This window comes from Eleginops maclovinus, chromosome 15 (genome assembly GCF_036324505.1).
Source record: "Eleginops maclovinus isolate JMC-PN-2008 ecotype Puerto Natales chromosome 15, JC_Emac_rtc_rv5, whole genome shotgun sequence".
Classification (NCBI taxonomy): Eukaryota; Metazoa; Chordata; class Actinopteri; order Perciformes; family Eleginopidae; genus Eleginops; species Eleginops maclovinus.
In genome coordinates this window covers 15,818,918-15,837,928 of record NC_086363.1, presented here as the reverse complement: position 1 = coordinate 15,837,928, position 19,011 = coordinate 15,818,918, and positions in this window count along the sequence as shown.

The window sequence follows — 19,011 nt, the reverse complement described above, 5'->3', positions numbered from 1 at the left end:
CCTTTACTAAACCTGTAAACTGTATAGTGGTAAATGGAATATGTTCTGGAAAATTTTGATTAATTACAGTTTTGATTATAGTATAATTTGATTTGATTATTGCTATGGCATCCATGATGGCTATAAATTGTAGACTGTGCTAAAAGTGATTTCAAGGGCAAACTATTAGATGACAAACTATCTGTTAATGTGTGTTTTATTGTGGAACCAAATGTATTGTATATTTTATGTCTGGGGTTGCATCTAGTGGTTGAAAACCAAATTAAACAATGAGATGTGACACTGTAAAGCTGGCTATCTGACTTTTATTTATTATTATTTTACCCATTGAATGGGTCATCTTAGCCATCATCACAACTTTTGCCCCCCCTGAGAAATTTGTCAGGAGCCGCCACTGTCTTAGAGCACATGTTTATTTATTTTTCTAGAAATTCGTATTTGTTACACTTTAATCTCAAGAATGTGCACATCTTTTCTCTTAAATTTAGGACTTTAATCATTGAGTTTTTCAGAATATTGCACCTCTCCGCTGACTTCATAGTTGTTTTATATGTATATGCTCTGTTAAGCCGTTGTAGATTTCATTTGTGTCAGCCCAGAAACAACCGGCTGCCTCCACAGTAAAAATATGTAACATTAATCATTTATGGCAGGAAAAAGGCTAGAGGCAATATTAGCTTTCTAATTAGCAGGTTCAGGAATTAGGAAGCCCTGCTAATGAGTTCCACAAGTGTACCCATATAGTTCGTGCAAATATGTGTTCACATTTACACACTGCCAGGAGTACGGGCCCATTTATGCAGTACCTTGAAAATCCAGTAGAGGGTAGCCCTGGATTTAACAGGCGATACTAACAGGGTTACTATGGGCCACTAAAACCATTGAAGTTCAAGCAATGTATGTAAATAAACGCATTTGGGAGTAGGTTTCTTGTATGATTTCAGGAACAGTTGGATTTATATATCTAAAAAGCCAATTGGCAATGTGAAAATAACGCACATTGAGTTGGAATGTACCGACAAAATGGGTAAAGATTGGTAAAGGTAACTTGGAAATAAAATAAAATAAATGTTGACACATTTTCAGTTTAAATTTAGAGTCTGACCAACCAACAGTGTGTTCAGGGAAAAAAGGAAACTGACGTTATCTGTATAAGCAGATTCTTTTCTAGGAGACATGAGACATGCAGCAGTCACCGGGCAATCAGTGATTAAGAGGGAAAATCCAGAGTTGAGAATTCACAATGCCATTCCTTGTGACTGACTGTTTACTGGTGCAGCTGTGAACATGTGCACAAACCGTTGCCCAAAAACACAAGCTTGTGTATCCGCATATGTGATTTAACGGAGGTTCACCACAAGCTCTGCTTCATGCAAATCCCACCCCCTCAGTTGTCCGCCGGGCCTGGAACTTCTTCAAAACATACCTGACATTTTTTGTGGGGTTTTGGGTGGTGCTGGTGCTTGTGGGGGTGGGGACAGGAGGTGTTCAGCGTTCTGGGGAGACCAGTTTGGCAAGCATTTTCACTTGTGATTTACACAAAGGTAACCACATGCCCTAAAAGTACAACAACCACGTCAGACCCTACTGCCCTGTCTGCCAATACATCTCTGTTATTAGTCATGTCCCACATGTAGGGTTAGTCACTAGCAAAATAACTTTTACAAATAACTTCAGGTACAGCTGCAGAAGATGCCCTGCAGAACAGAACACAGAGTGAAAAGAAAAGGAAATATTGACTTGAATTAAATGTATGTGTCAACATAACTGTATTAGTATAAGTTGGAAGCAACAGTTTTAAGTTGAACCTATTATTTTTTTATTTAAAGTTAATAGTATTGCTTTCAACTAACCAAATACAATTATGTGTAATTTCTTGTCTACATAATACATTTATTTAAGTCAATGTTTACATTTCTATTCAGTGCATTGGGACACTGAAAAAGTTGAAACATTGACTCTAATTAAATGTATGATGTCAGCTAAGTAACATAACTGTGTTTGGTTAGATGAAAGCAATAATATTAAGTTGACCTATTAACCTATTATGTGAAATCTGTTGACATTATACATTTAATTAAAGTCAACATTTCAATTTTTAGAGTGCACACAAACACCAGGTAGCTTCTCCTTGTGGCACTTTAAACATCAGTAGTAAAGGACACGTGTATAAGTGGAAACAGAGACAGAGGTGGGGTGGTAAAGGATACTGAGACATATAGAAAGACAGAAGGAGGGGGGGTGATGAGAAGAGCAGCAGCCCCTTTGATGTGGGCCTCAGCGGGGCCCTGTGTGTCTGAGGCCTGCTGAGGGAAGGGGATTTCCAGCACTGCCTGCCTGGTCTCCTGTCTCACCCCCTTATAGCCTGTGCTTCCTCCGTGGGCTGTAGCTTCACAACACAGAGAGCCAGTTTACACCAGACACAGGGCCAACTGTCACTCTGCTATGACAGGCAGGGTCATTAAAGTGATGAAGCGCTGGTTTATTACCACGTAGCTTACTTATATATGTCTTAAATATGTTGTATGTTGCACTATGAGCCAGGTTCACTATGGCTTTTGTGCATATTTAGATTTTTTTAAAACATCATTGGGGGTAAATTAGACAATCATTGGTCAGGTTGTAGTTTATGGGTTGCTCTGCTTTGGCACATCAGTGTGTGCATGCATGATGTTAAAAAATATGTATTTTCCATGTCTTTTTGTTTCTGTTTGGACTTTACTGTCTACTCATTTGGTTGTTGTTCTGCTCTTTTGATGTGCTTCTTTTTGTCATTATTATTTTTGTTGTATTGTTTTAAAAGTTATGTCAGGTTTTATTTCCTTTTTTTCTTCTTTTATTTTCCTTTCTACACACATTATCTGGATCGAATGCACTCTTGTGTATGCAAATGAAATAAATGAATAATCAAAAGAAAAATCTTTTTTGAAAATTCTCATGCATCTCATTGAAATAATAGCAATATTTGTTGCATCATCCAAAGTTTGCAAGCCGAGCAATATCACCCTCTAGGAATATAATACTCACTATCCTATACTTTCATTTCCACTAAACACAAATAGACATACTTATATTTGCATGTGTGGAACGTCTATAAAGATAAGGGTCTCAGTTACAATAGTACCTCTGCATGTCTGCTCACACATGTTGCAGTTCACTCTACGATACGCTCACTCAGTCTGCAGGCATACATTCAAATGCAGAAGCATGCACTTGGCTGTCAAAAATCAACCATGAACACAAACACACACACCCACATGCGCACATGCACACAAGCGCACACACACACACACCCCCACACACACACACACACACACACACACACACGCGGTTGTGGAAAGTCCCTGGCACTATAGCTACCTCCTATCTTAGCTGCAGTGCTGCTAGTACAGGTGGCTCAGTGAATGCTAAGACAATGTGACCTGTGAACGACCAGCTGCACTGCATTGATTGACCTAATGTGTGTTGGTGGAATTATGAATTAAAAGAAGAAGAAAAGGGGGTTTCATGGCATGAAATTAGAACCATTAACAGTACGTTGTGTATGTAAAAAAACGTTTTGTGCACTAAAAAATGTGTTTTCTTCCAATCTCACATATCCTATTTGGTCAACCACACCCTTGCTGTAGTTAACATTTCAAATATCTTATGTATTGGTAATTTCCCTCTTGTACTATGATTTATTTGTTGACATTCTTCTGAATCAAAACATTAACCACTTGCAAATTATCTCAGCTATTCATATTATGTGCAAGCTGTCTATACAGTATATACTGTATATATATATATATATATATATATATATATATATATATATATATATATATATATATATATATATATATATATACAGTATATACTGTATATATTGTATATATATATATATATATATATATATATATATATATACAGTATATACTGTATATATACATTTTCTTTGTCTGGAAACCTGTGAAGATTTTAAACCACGTCAGGCCCACAAAGGTTTTTCTTATTAAAAAAAAGAAAAAAGCAATAATAGAAAATGTACTCTACTCCTTCATAGATGCACTTTGTTTATGGACTATGAGTTTAATTTAATTTAGCATGTTTTCTCATGTGGAAGTGCACCTATCTGCAGACAATGCTTACATTTAAATAAAAACTTAGTTCATAGAATGCATGAGGCAGTTCAGTTCCTCAGCGTTTTCTCGAGCAGCCATCAACATGAAGTAGTGGATACAGAGCATCTTCGATCACTAGCACTATATCTCATTATATGGACACAAATCACAGTTGATGAGTGTTAGTGTCTTTTGAAAAGTGTGGTCATTTGTTTTCATCTGCATAACTGATAATTAGTCAGAAGCCTGTAAAGATATTGTAGGTATCTAGATTAATAAAGTTACATATTAATTGGCTTGTTGTTATCAGGGATGGATTACGCAAAATGAGATGCAAAAAGACAACTTCAATTCCTGAAACAGGGAGGAGAGAGTGAGACAAAACAACTACAAAGACAGAAATAAAACACAAAGAAACACAAAACAACCAGAAAGGGATTTAAAACAACAAGAAAACACAAAGTTACGAACTGTCTGTGTTTTCCTGTTTTATTTTTAAAAGTGTCCACCCCCTGTGTTATTTATCTTTACTTCCTGTCTCTACCTCCTGTTTGATTACCTGACTGTTTTCACCTACTGCCCCTGTGTGTTTCTGTCCTCCTCAGCTGTGTCTTGTCCTTGTGATTAGTCTTGCATTTATTTAAGTTCTGGTTGTCTGTCAAGTGTTGTCCGGTTCTTCATGTCTGATGTTCATTGTTAATGAATGAGAGAAATTTCAGTTTTGTTTTACTTTGCCTTGCCCAGCTCTATTTATTCCTGGACAATTTGCAATAAAGGATTTTCTTTAAAATTACTTTGGTGTCCTGCACTTGGGCCCTCCCTGCTCTGCTCAAAAATCTAATGACAACTAAGAGACTAAAACTACTACAGAAATACACAAAACAATCCATAAAAGGCTTAACATGACTACAGAGAGACACAACAACACAAAGAGATGCAAACAAAACACAAAGAGATGCAAAACAACACAATAATAATACATAATAATAACTTAAACTTATATAGCGCCTTTCATGGTACCCAAGGTCGCTTTACAAATGGGGAGGGGAAAAGGGGAGTGGGGGTTAGGGATCAAAGGACTTAGTGCAGAGAAATGTTTTGAGGTACTTTTTGAACATGGGCAGGGATTGGGCAGAGCGGACGTGGAGTGGTAGACTGTTCCAGAGTGTGGGAGCATTGGCAGAGAAGGCCCTGTCCCCAAAGGTTTGCAATCTGGTGCCGGGAGTGTCCAGCAGGTCCTGGTCAGAGGACCGCAGGGAACGTGACTGAGTGTAAGGGTGGACGATATCTGTAAGGTATTGCGGTGAGAGTCCATGGAAAGATTTGTAGGTGAGCAGGAGGATCTTGTAGGTGATGCGTGACTTGACTGGCAACCAGTGAAGCTGTTGGAGGATGGGAGTGATATGCTGCCAGGGCTTTGCGTGGGTTAGAACCCTGGCAGCTGAGTTCTGGACGTACTGGAGTCTGCTAAGGGCCTTGGTGGGCAGTCCAGACAGGACACCGTTGCAGTAGTCCAGACGGGAGGTGATGAAGGCATGAATGAGTGTCTCTGTGACTGAATGTGTGAGTGAAGGCCGGAGTCGTGAGATGTTTCTGAGGTGGTAGAAGGCAGACTTGGTGATGTTGTTGATGAGGGACCGAAAGGAGAGAGTGGAGTCCAGGATGACGCCCAGGTTGCGCACCTCAGGAGATGGGGAGATGGAGCAGCCATCCACGACCAGGGCCAGGTCACCAACTTTCCTGAGCAGTGGTGCAGGGGCCACCACCATGAGCTCTGTCTTATTGCTGTTTAGCGGTTGTGATATCACAAAGTGGCCAAATCTAAACAACTCATTTTTAGACAGGTTTTTCAATAGATGTATCAGGACGAAAAGAGAGAGAATCTTTTTTTCCTGAAACTTTCCGAATCTCTTTACACAGAGGGGACACATTTATGTATAAAAGACACGAGGAGAGGATTTTGCATTAAAGTTGGCCTTAAAAATGACAACAAAGAGATGCAAAACAACCATGAAGAGATATAAAACAAGTACAAATGTACATGTTTACTACCTGTAACCACGGACAAATTGTCTCATAATATTAAAAGCAGGGCTTTAAATTGGACACATCTTAACTAATGTTACAAATGTACAATCTTGTAAAAAAGAAAGCTTTTTAAAGAATGACATTTCCACGTGGAACAAGATGCAGTAGGTCGGATTATTTTAGCTCTCTGACTCTGTTTGAGAAACCTTCACTGGTCAGTGGGTGTTTTGTTTTGCAGGGTGGAGGCCTTCTGCCTTTTTCAGAATGGCTTATGTAATGGTTGGTCAGAGCGGAACGGTAGTGAAACATCCTCTGCAGAATAATGCGCCTGCATGGGTGGAGCGTGGTAGAGCTGCAAAGGACACTGAGGTCCAGATGTATACTTTAGGTACTTTCCACTGTGAGGAGCCTCCCAACTGTCTGTCACTTATGTTGTCAGGCCTGACACACAGCGAGCACTGTGAACAGGGATTTGAAACAAGGAAGCAGTAAATATGTCAGCACGCCTCGAAGTCAGAGACAAATACCTCAGCTTTGTGCTCTGTTGTTGTGAAAACAATAATAGGGACAGAAAAGGGACTCTTCGGGGGTTTCCCTTTTTTAAGAAGTATATTTTAATCATTCAAAGACAACAAGAACAGGTAGTACAAATGTTACATTAATCAAAATGTGATGGTCTTGGGCAACGCATTTAAGATGAAGGAATGTTCTCTACGGGATCAGTGTTTTACAATGAGTCAACATTGAATGTTGGTACCATGCAGGACCAAAAAACAGTCAAAAAAACAAACAATATGTTCCTTATGAATATAATTCAAATGCAGTTTTATTATCCATGCTAATAAGACTTTTTTTTTAGCACACAATCAAATGTTCAGTTATGCTGCAGACAAAATTGCAACTTGATTTTTTTTGTAGAATCAAGTGCACACAACAAATTATTACCACACAGCAAAAAAAAGAAAAAGGCAAGCATGTTAGCAAACAGTGGCCTATTTACAGTTTGAATATTACTTTTCATTTGGGTTTGTGTCTCCGGCAAACTGACAAATAAAAGTATAATTTTCACGCTCTATTGGCTTGGATATACCAACTTCTGTGGGAATTACTGTAACTGAGTGTTTAACTAATGAGTTTCCATGTAAGTAACTGTAAATAAGCTGAATGAACCTTAACTGTTGATCAAACCCAAATAGGTTATGCAAACCATAACCCTAACCCTACTGACCAGCTAGTCATTGTCTTTGTCTGTCAGCTGTTTGGTGCTGGGCAGGTAGTCTGCAGTGGGGTTTTAGAGATGTATTGCTCAAAAAAGCGGTTGTCTGTGTCTGACTTATGTTGTAGGCCGGAAAAAAACAATCACAAACACTCCATGAGCTGAGTGGAACCGCAAAGTTGAGTTATAACTCTCTGCGGTTACACAGATACGAGACACGCAAACACGAGGAGCAAAAATGGGCCTTAAACCCAGACAGATCCAGTATAATCTGTCCCTATATATACTGTGGACTGAGCTTTGACGAATGCAGAAGGCACAGCACAAAAAGCCTCCTGAAACTCAAAGACTTATAATTTCTATGGTTAGATAGACTTTTAGACTAATTGTGAAAAGAGAAGATAACCAATGATATTTATAGTGTAGCTTTCCGGCGGTTTATCTACTCTACTGTAAATGCCTGAAAAAGCTGTTTACTCCTTGCAAAAAGACATGTATAGTAATATAAAACATGAACTTTCATTCCATCCTATTTATAGAACATGATAACCCTGTGTGGGTTAAGTCACCTAAAGAGGAGTAATAGAGGGAAAGCTCAAGTAAATGTTAAGTACATGAGTCTGCAGGGAGTGGTAGTGTCATAACACAGCCAATGTCACAGGGACAATGGAGGACATCATTTGCATCAACACACACACATATCGAACAATATTCCCTAGAAAGGATAATGCAGTTCAACCAGTATTTGGTGCTTTTGATGATCACATCATAGCTCAGTGGCATTGTGCTTGGATAGATCAATGACTATAAGAACATCCTGTCCCCTGATCTTGCAACACTAATACAAGGAAATCTCCCAACTTCCTAGAGGAGAGGAAACTCCCTGCTTTTGTTGTGCTCCAGGCGACCCACGCTGCAGCAAAACAAGAGATATTTTTAGCCCTTTTTGTTAAAATTACCAGCACTGTTAGAGCAAAAATTGCTATTTACATTTTTTTTAACGCAAGCAGGAGTCTGTCTCTTGCTTGGCCCTTTGATATAAAACGCTTGTGGCTTAAATCTTTGCATCTTTTTTATCTTCGTCATAGGGAGGACGTATGTGGTGAGGTGCACTCAAAGCCCATGATACCAAATACAGCTTCATAGTTAAGTGCTTGTTATGTCTGTGCCTCATACAGAGCGCTGTATATTTACAGAATGACTTTAATCTTCCCTTTAAATGGTCTCGACACAAAGGGAACCCACGCCTTCTGGAGTCGCTACCAGACCGACCTGTTTGTCCGTCTGCGGGGGGAAACAGCTCATGACACACACAGGGAAACATGAGAGGAAGAGCATAGGGAGGCCGTCAGGCAACTCATTGTCCCGAGTCGAGGATTCAGCGGGACAAAATACACGGAGTGAAAGAGGAATTCCCCGAGTAAGTTCAAACGATTGCAGATGTGCGCCTGGCTACTGCACACATCTGGGCCAGTTTCCCCGCACGCCTCCTGCTCCATCCTCTGTGTCTCGTCTTTATAACACTGCCCTCTGCTCTACCCTGGAAAAGTAATTAGGTAGAACACATGGCCGGTGTTAACTATACTCGCTGGGCAGCCAGTTCCCCCAGCTGCGGCTGATCCACAGCAGAGTGTGTGTATCACGGGAGGCCTGAAAATATCATTATCTTGGCGGCCGGGAGGAACGATTTGGCCCAGGGAAAGTTTGGGGGATTTCAGAAGGGAGAGATGCAGCCTTTGAGTAACAGTGCTACTGGAGGTCAGCGGTAGTCCGCCAACGCCGCAAAAAGGCACTTTTCACTTATAGCACTGCAGGCTTTGCACGTTGTTAAAGCTTCAATTTCATTTCTTCAAACTACTTCTCCAAATAAAAAATGTTTCCACCATATATGTGCAGTTCTATTTTGAAATGCACAAATCCCCTTTCGTGAAACTAATTCATAGTAAAGCAAAGGGGAGAGTCTACAGATGAAAGTGGTGAAAACAAAAAGTATAAAATGTCTAAATTAGGCATTTTCTTATTTCATGTGTTAATTAGAATACATTTTCAAGACAGAAATCAAAAAATGGATGAAGCCAGGTTCAAATTTGTGTTTCATTTTGTTTTCATGTCAAAGGTTTTTTGCAATTTTGGATATATCTCTGTGCCACTATAAATCAGAGAATGCTGTCATCAGCTATTAAGTGCCAAGTTTTCTCAGGAATAAAATGTTATTTAAAGCAGACTATGAAGGAATATAACTAACACCTCTGTTTTAAAAAAAAAGTATACAGGTATACTGGAAAGTTTGGTGCATGTATTTTTTTAATTCCATAGTTGATTATGTAAGAATCTGCAGAAGAAAGAGATGCACTTATATATATATATATATATATATATATATATATATATAGCAAGTTGTTGTTTGATTTGCAGTACAGCATGTCCTCTTGAACAACCAGTTATACTACTAATAAGTTATAATTGCTTGTGCATTTTTGGCACCTGTAACCTGGAAGGCTTTTTGTTTACTGTACCTCTTGAAAACATCTAGGCTGCACGCATAGACGCTGTACGCATGTGCAAATACACACAAGTGGGAAATTCCCAGCAAAAATTCCACTCTAGCAGTCCTCTGTGAGCACATTCCTGCCTGCGTTTTTCAAACATTTTGCTGCTGAAATGAAAGTCGAATCTGCAGTTGTGGGACTGTTTTGAAGATCCATCGTACCCTCAAGCTAGCAATAAATCTTCTTAGGCTGAGGATATTGCATGTAAGCTTATATCGCTGCAAGATTTCTTGGATGCAATTCTCTCTGGGAATGTGGGGGAGCATGAAAGAACAGGCAGAGTAGACCACAAGAGGAGAATAACACCAAAGGATTTAAGAAAAAAGGCTTTATGGTGCTTTAAATGTGAAATACAGTAAGATATCGCTCATTGTTTAACTAGATTTCTTCTCTAAATAGGGAGTATTTATTGAAAGGACATAAAATAGCAACATGACTAACAGTCATATCCCTTGTTTAACTTTGGGAATACTTTTCCCATACCAAATTCCCCTAGCATTCCCTGAAGTGACCTCAGTGCTCAATGTAGAAGTAAATAACTATTTCTAATCCTGTTTGACTATCTTACCATGACCAAATAAGATGGATGAGAGCGGGTTTTCCATTTGCGTACAATATGGACTCTCAATTAATGAATGCAGAAATGTTCGAAAGGGGGGATTTTTATAGGCGTACAGTAGTGTGCAGAAAATGAGTCATGCCTGTTGGTCACTTGGATCTATCAAAGACCAGCTCCCAGTTGACCACAAGTGTGTCAATCAAAGGTCTTAAGCTCCAGGGTCCCCCAATATTTAGCAATACAGCAGCGCATTGTTCTGGTTAGCCTTTCGCATATTGGTTTGATGTATCTCTTACACAATCATGTATGTAATGGTATGAAGCACAGTTGGTTTGGCTGCTGCAGCATGGTATTGTTGGCATTAGTGCAATGTAGCAGGGTGTTTCCTCTCTTCTTAAGCCATCAGGAGATTACTGACTTCACTCTGTTATTACTGAGGCCACCACCACAAACTACTGGCCTCCAAAATTACTCCCGAGATGGGGTTTCCAGGTTTTCCCTCAAGGCATCCCCTTGTAGGCTTACCTGGAAAATCTCTTTAATTTCCAGTTCTAGGATGTTACTTGAATTTGTCAAGTAAGTGTAACATTAGTAGAAACTTTTTGTCTTATTGCAGTCGATCATTTTTAAAGAAACTTGTGCTAATCTAGCTAAGTATTAAGACTAGAAAAGCTAGCCTAGCTTTGTCAACCTCCAGCTCAATAGTTGTTTTAAGGAGAAACAATGTATTGCCATGGAAATGCTTTTCTGTCTATAAGCTAACGTTAGCTTGCATTAGCAATTTCTAGCTAGCTAGCTTAAAACATTGCCCTTCCCTAAAGTTACAGTGTTAGGAATGCTACCAAGCTGACGGTTCCATGTCAGATGGAAAGTCATGAAAATGTTTACTGTATCGACAAAAGTATTGGGACACCTATACACCCACAGGAGCATCCCATTCCACATTGTTGGCATTAATATGAACTTGGTCCCCCCTTTGCAGTTATAACTGCTGTTGGATGAGAGGGCCTGGCTCGCAATCTCCATTCTAGTTCATCCCAAAGGTGTTCACTGGGGTTGAGGTCAGGGCTCTGTGCGGGCCAGTCAAGTTCTTCCTCACCAAACTCATCCAACCATGCCTTTGTGGACCTTGCTTTGTGCACTGGGGCACAGTCATGCCGGACACAAAAGGGCCTTCCCCAAACTGCTTCCACAAAGTTGGAAGCATAGAATTGTCCAGAATGACTCGGTAAGATGAAACATTAAGAATCTCCTTTAAGGGAACTAAGGGGCCTGGCCAACCCCAGAAAATCACCACATAGCATTATCCCTCATCCACTAAACTTTACAGTTGGCACAATGCAGTCAGGCAGGTAACGTTCTACTGGCATTCGCCAAACCCGGACTCGTCCATCAGACTGCCTGATAGTAAAGCATCATTCGTCACTCCACAGAACACGTTTCCACCGCTTCAGAGTCCAATGGCGGCGTGCTTTACACCACTCCATCCCACGCTTGGCATTGTGCTTGGTGATGTAAGGCTTGCATGCAGCTGCTCGGCCATAAAGACCCATGCCATGAAGCTCCCAGCACATAGTTTTGGTGCTGATATTAATGCCAGAGCGGATTTGGAACTCTGCAGTTATTGAGTAAGCAGAGCTTTGGCCACTTTTACGCACTGTGCGCCTCAGCACTCGGTGACCCCGCTCTGTAACTTTACGTGGTCTGCCACTTTGTGGCTGAGTTGCTGTGGTTCCTAAACGGTTCCACTTTGCAATAATATCATTTACAGTTGATTGGGGAATATCTAAGAGAGAAGAAATTTCATGAACTGACTTGTTGCAACGGTGGTATCCTATTACAGTACCACGTTCGAATTCAGTGAGCTCTTTAGAACAACCCATTCCTTCTCAATGTTTGTAAAGGCAGACTGCATGGCTAGGTGCTTGATCTTATACACCTTTGGCAATGGGACTGAAGGAAACATCTGAATTCAATGATTAAGAGGAGTGTCCCAATACTTGTATGTACAGTGGAGGAAATAAGTATTTGATCCCCTGCCAATTTAGTTAGTTTAACCACTTACAAAAACAAAGGAACAGTCTGTCATTTTTATGGTCAGTTTATTTTAACAGTGAGACAGAATATATATTTTTTTTAATCCAGAAATTTACATTAAAAAAAGATATAAATTGATTTGCATTTAATTGCGGGAAATAAGTATTTGATCCCCTTGCAACCAACACAAACTCTGGCTCCCAAGGACTGGTTGAATAAGTCCTCTCACTTTAAGAAAGTACTCCTGATGTCAACTCTTTACCTGGATAAAAGACACCTGTCCACAGTCAATAAATCCGATTACAACCTCTCCACAATGGGAAGACCAAAGACATCTTGTGATCATGGTGGAACTAATGTCTAAGGACATAAGGGACAAGATTGTAGACCTGCACAAGGCTGGAATAGAAGACAAGACCACCAGCAAGCAGCTTGCTGAGAAAGAGACAACTGGTTTGATAATTAGAAGATGGAAGAAGCGCAAAATGACCCCCACCATCTAAGATCTGGCCTCTTGGGGCATCAATGATCATGAAAAAGGGGAGGGGTCAGCCAATAACTTCACAGTAGGGACTTGTTAATGATCTGAAGGCAGCTGGAACCACAGTCACAAATAAAACTATTGGTAATACACTGCGCTGTAATGGATTAAAATCCTGCGACGCCCCTGCTCAAGAAGGCACATGTACAGGTCGTCTGAAGTCTGCCAGTGATCCTCTGAATGATTCAGAGAAGGCTTATGAGAAGGTGATGTGGTCAGATGAGACCAAATCAAGATCTTAGGCATCAGCTCCACATGTCGTGTTTGGAGGAAGAGAAATGCTGACTATGACACCAAGAACACAATCCCCAGTGCCAAGCATGGAGGTGGAAACATTATGCTTTGGGGGTGTTTCTCTGCTAAGGGGACAGGGCAATTCACTCCATCGAGTGGATGATGGAGGGGGCCATGTATCGTAAAATATTGGCTGATAACCTCCTTTCCCTGAGGCATGTTTTGCAAGCGAATCATATACTTATTTCTCCCAGTTAAATGCATATTAATTTATATATATATTTGTTCTGTATTTTTTTTTGGATATTCTGTCCCTCACTGTAAAAAAAAAACTACCATAAAAATTACAGACTGTTCAGTTCTTTGTAAATGAACTAACTAAATTGGCAGGGGATCAAACACTTATTTCGCCCACTGTATATTGTGTAAGTAAGCATGCTTCCTTTAATTTGTTGGAGCAGTTAGTAACATTTTGGGAAATCCATTGCAGCATGTTAACGACTTGTTGATGCACACCAGGGATAAATGTTATATGTGTGACCTGTCTACACAGCAAACACATTTAAAAGTGCATTCTTAAGTTGATACTATTTTAGGATATGCAGATAAAGATATGTAGAGTCTGACAGTATAACCCTATACGCATGTTTCTGTTTTTGGTAAGAGCATTTATTAACATTTTAGGAATCCATTGTAAGTTATGAATGTTAGCGGCTAGCTGGCAAACAACAGGGGATAATGTACGGGGAGTAAGTAAATATTGCACAATACCCTTTTATATGAGTAGCTTGACTTGCAACAACTACTGGTGTGTTAAAGGCAGCTTTCTTTTTAGGCTAAAATGTAGCAATAACAACCTACTATAATATGTGAGTCCTCGGCTAATCAGTTAAGACTTCTTTTAAATGATCAGCTTTTGTAATGTCTGATGAGTATTAATGCAATTTGTTGTTTGTGTAAATGTGTACTTTATTTTGATACAAAAAAAATGTTCCAATTGCTTTCTGAATAGCTTTACCCACAATAGTAGCTCTTTTGGGGTGTTTTCTAGTTTTTGCTGAACAAAGTGAAAGATATGGCTTCAAAGCCTGAGGGGTAAGGAGTAAAGTTGCACTTGCTGTCAGCGCGTGACTAAAACCCTGCATGTCTGCTATACACACAGCTATCAGATGATGGACATTAATGGTACACAGAATGAGATAGTCGGCATGACGCATAATTGAGTGTACAGGATGATACAGTTAGCAGGGTATGAGGCACGGCTGACAAAGCTCACCAGGAGAACCTGATAGTTAAGGCCTGTCTGAATACGCCTGTTGGTGAGTACTGAGAGACACCCCTGCAAGGTTCTCAGCCTCAAAACAAGAAGGTCTTCGAGAAAGAAGAAGAGGTTTTGGGTTTCCTGCTGCCCTGTGGCACATCGGAGTGAGACATGTTTACTTCCTCAAGCGACTGACTTTCTCAAGACAATGTGATGGCAAGGTTCGTTGTTGTTCTGTGAAGCCTCTACTTGGATATTTCTTCAGGTCAACTTTGGTGTGTCTATTTCCCTCCATAGTTTTTATATTTAAGCAAACTCTTTTGTGCATACGACAGGCCTTTGTTGTAGTTCTATGAGAAGAGAACTAAAAAATAATTTTACATTCGAGGAGTGACTCTTTTCAACATTATTTTTGAAAGGTATTCTTAAAATTTGACATAAACAAAAATATTAAAATAAAATATTATCCCCTGCTGCTTATGCCATGCCTGTCAGGAATAATCCTCTGTACATTGTGGTAATATTCAGGAAGTGAAGATAGTATTTCCAGTAAACTGCTGTTTAAAACATCTATTGATCTCGCCCAATACTTCCAGCGTTGTGTGTTTTATGCAAATTTCATAGGTAGTGTGCAGACAGGGAGGGCAAGTAATTTGAAATAAAAGTTATTACAACTGTGAATTTAATGAATGGTGTGTCTACCTCAGGGATATCATGTGCAGCTTATTTTAGACTTTTTATCATGAGACATTTGTTGTAGTATATGTGCGTTAAAACCACATATACACCCTGCTTCTATTCTGGCTCACAGCAAACACCTGTTTTTAGATGGTTCAATCTGAATGACCAGTTGACGAGATTTTAGTCAGCTCTTACTCACTGTCTTACAGTCAATTCAAATATTGTCTTTACAGGAAACAGAGAGATAATAGCAAAGTGGGGGTTCATGACTGGGACAGCAAAGTTGGGGTTCATGATTGGGACATAGAGGTCACCATTACTGCCTACCATATACGTTCACCACTAGAATCCTTTGGGGGTCATTTCTTTCTGATTTCACATCTCGGGACTAAAACCAGTGGGCAATTTCTGTACAATTTTAGTTGTGTCTTTGACACAAGGCAGGAAAGGCACATGTCAAAGCATATGGTGTAATTCCACAATCATCATGACTTCTGCTTGCAAACAGCCCTTAGCCTTGGTTTAAGTAAACTGCAAAGTCAATACACCACATGACTATCAAATGTACAATGCTCAATTTTCCAGCTGAAACTCATTTAAATCGAACAATGTGGTATGTTTATTTCAGTAAACTGTAAAAGCATTGTAATGCATCGACCACATTACATAAACACTACTAAAGTTACGTCACGATGTGGAAGGATCACAAGCTGGGGAAAGCCACCATTGCTGCCAATGGCTATGGTATTTCATCTCTTATATTCAATATGAGAAATATTAAAGGGGCACATCAACAATTTTGCACATTCATTTCAGTTTGTATGTCACAAAATACTAATCATACTCAGGGAAAACAGTTATGTTATTTTGTGGCTTTGGAGGGAACTTTCTTAAAGTTTGGAAGGTACCCAACCGGAAAAAAGAAGCGCTGTTCCCATCATCAGGGTAACAAAAAGCCTGCTTTATAAACTGGAGTTTGGTGGTTTAGTAAAAAGGGAGCACATATTGGGCAGAGGGGTATTGTGAAAGCCCTTAATTGAGGTGCATTATGGGAAATACAGGATCCACAGTTGTTTGAGCTTGCCCCGGGTGGGCATATCTCATCCTCTGCTGCGTCGATTTGAACCATTTTCATTCCATTTTCTGAAGTCCCTTGACTTTATGAAAGTGCCATACTAAAATTTTAATATTAAATCTGCATGTTCTAGCATTTGATTCACTCCTGGTTACACACTGGTAAAATGTTATAAGGGACTGGATACAGTATCTGGATTATGACATCTAATCCACAAGCCTTTGTGTAACATCAGCTGTTAATAAATAAATTCTGCCTTCAGTGTAATCTTGTGCAAATTAGTTAGGCATGGCTGCCACATTCCAGATCAAGGAATGCAATGTCATTTATTTTTAAACCACCTTTCAACAGGTTAATACTTGCCTAATGTGTTGCTTATAGTATTTTACAGGCCAATTTTACAGGTTGACCTTCAACTTTCCTAAGAATGTGGTCACAATGTTCACGTTGCATTTACACCTGGCTGAGATAGTATCACAATGCTAGCCAGACCTCCAGATGTGGTTTGGATCACAGTACGTTCTGCATGCATTCGCACCTTGCACTAGCATGTGTTTCTCCTTATCCACACACAGATTGCATGTTATTGCCAAACAAGTAAAAGGGGCCATGTGAAGGAGGAATCTGATATTGATTTGTATTCTTTTTATTACTTATACTTCTCTAATTTCAATTTCAGAGCAACTAACCTTGTATTTGCATTCTCTATCCAACCTGATTGGAATTGCAGCAGTTATGCAAGAGTTTAGCAGTGTTTTACTTTCTTTAAGAGGTAAACAAAACTAAGTCTGTTTTACACATACTCCGGGCTCAGTTTAGCTGGAAGATAAACACAGTGGCTCTAAAGGGGATTTGGTCATAAAACCAAAAATATTACCATAATAGTGCATGAGTGGAGACATACAGGCCAAAAGCAAAATTTCCTGGAAAGACATTCAGAAAATAGAAACTGTACAAAAGTAGGCCTGATCTAGATGGTGCCTCGCCAACTCATTTAGCTCTAGAGAGCAGGAGTAACAATACAAGATTATATTCAAGCAAATTAAGAGTTTGCTAATATAGTCAAACACCACTCAATTAGGGCATTAGATCAGGGCCTTTTTTGCCTTAACCACTACCAGGTGTGATTTATATTCAAAGCCTATCACCTTTTCTGTGCTTCAGAGTAAAGCTGATTGACCTTTTCTTTAAAACCACACATACGGCGTGTTCATCTATGTAAAGCACAGACCTGCTCCAGCACCACTCTCCTTCCCGCAGCCTCCGCTCATCAGTCGCAAATCTCCTCTCACTTCTCCTCTCAGATCAAAACTCACCTTTTCAAAACTGCATTTAAACTGTAAATGAATGTTGTGTTTTAAAAGTGTGTTGTTTTAATTATGTTTTTACGAATTGTATCTCTGTAAAGTGTCTGAGTTTTTAGAGAAGCGCTATTTAAATAAAATGTATTATTATTATTATCATTATTAAAGTACAAGTTAAAAACCGAGTGTCACCCCCAAGTATTTGTGCTATCTTGATGCCATGCAACAAATCCTGAATGACAATATTCTATTTTGTTTTTCTGACTTCGTAGATTTTATGATACCTTAAGAATTTCTTTGAGCATTAAAACTGGAGCAGGTAGTTTTTGGGGCACACCATTGGGCAAAAAACATCATGCTTGGGACGGGAGAGTTTGGCAAATCACAGGTCATTCGAGAGAAACAAGTCCCTGTTGACAGTTCTAACAAATGCAGATTCAACAGTGGAATCTCCTTCAATTATTATCACAGCACTGTTAAAATAAAATAAAAACTGCCGCTGCGAAGGGATCCAAAAGAAAGGAGAACAAACAGATCACAAAGAGAATATGACAATAATTGGACATGTGTCAAAATTGGCTTTTCAGAGATGTCTAAGATGTCTGCTGAAGCTCAAAGAGAGAGTCTCAATATGTCAAAGGGCTTTACAGGCCAACAGGTTTGCAAAGAAACTGATTGGGATGATGTTTCATTTGAATTACAAGTACTTGTCCTTGGTTACTGTTTTAAGCGCATAACAAACAAAGTGCCTACCCCAGCTTTGAATGCAACACAACACCATTTATTGCAACACACCTTGAGGCTACTGTGCAACCATGGGAGTGTTTGCAACTTGATAAACCACTCAATAATATACAGCATTGCAATTCTAAGGAACATGTTTCTTGCACAAGGAAGTGAGCCCAGAGCATTGTTGTCATTCGCACGCTCAGGGGACTTATATCACATTGACATCACACTATTTTAGATAAGCTGTTCACAGAAGCGGCTCACTGCATTCTGGTTCCAAGAAACTGTTAGATTTGTTGCGTGCTGATATGCATGATGAATTGTATCTTTTGTGAGATAAATTTGATTATTTTCATGTTTTATTTTTTTTAAATTTTTATGTAAGCTGCAGGGTTTGTACAGAAAACCGCATACCAAAGATTGGTTCACAGAAATATCCTCGTGAAAATGTTATATATAAAATAAGACAAAACTAATGTGGTTCATGTTAATTTATGAGGGTTCTCAGAGGCAGGCCTCATATAACTAATGTTTCCCTTATTGCCTCACATCTAAACTTCTGTGCTTGGAAAATATTAGCCAGAATGTGGCTTTGCAATGTCTTTACATGTCTTATTATAAATGGTGGAGATCCCCCGCACGCACCCTAGAATGAAGTCCCACACCGCAGTATGGACTAGCGGGGGTGGGGGTC